Source organism: Sinocyclocheilus anshuiensis, unplaced genomic scaffold (genome assembly GCF_001515605.1).
Source record: "Sinocyclocheilus anshuiensis isolate Anshui unplaced genomic scaffold, SAMN03320099.WGS_v1.1 scaffold2917, whole genome shotgun sequence".
Taxonomy (NCBI): Eukaryota; Metazoa; Chordata; class Actinopteri; order Cypriniformes; family Cyprinidae; genus Sinocyclocheilus; species Sinocyclocheilus anshuiensis.
This window is the reverse complement of record NW_015539844.1, coordinates 1,620-2,326: the sequence shown is the minus strand read 5'-3', so window position 1 is coordinate 2,326 and position 707 is coordinate 1,620.

Sequence of the window (707 nt, the reverse complement as noted above, 5' to 3'; positions counted from 1 at the left end):
TTAATCTTGACTTGTGAATGTAAAACTTTGTTATAATAATTAAGATTAAAGATGTAGTTTTGTTTTCCAGAAATGTTTAGGAAATAAAGCAAAAATATATAAGTAAAGCCTTTTACTTAGAAAATAAAATTTAAAAAAAATATATATATATAAGGTTTTTGTTTTTTGAAAAAGGCTTTTTGCAGTAACCGTTAAATAAGCCAATAATCTTAAAAAATAACAATATATATCATATATAATAAACTATATATTACATCAGAGTTCCCATGACTGACACATGGCATATTATTTATTTCAAATCTAACTCTGTTTTTCATAATTTGCTCTCATGCTTTTTATTCAAGCAAGTACTCATTTTTAGCAATTTAATTTACAATATTTCAACTGCATACGTTTAGTAAAATGAAATAAGATGTTGATGTTTGTAGTGTGTGTTTGTGTGTGTGTGTGTGTGTGTGTGTTGTTGAGATTTGTAGTGTGTGTGTGTGTGTGTGTGTGTGTGTGTGTGTGTCAGCAGGAGGGTGTCCTCAGAGGCCGACCGATGTCTGACAGCGCGTCTCTGCCCTCTTACGCTGAGCATCCTGCAGGACGTCCCTTCATAAACACACCCCTGCCCTTCACTAACAGAGCCGTCAAAACCTTTCCTGAGAGCAGCAGTGCAGGTACACACACACACACTCTCTCTCACACACACACACACACACTCA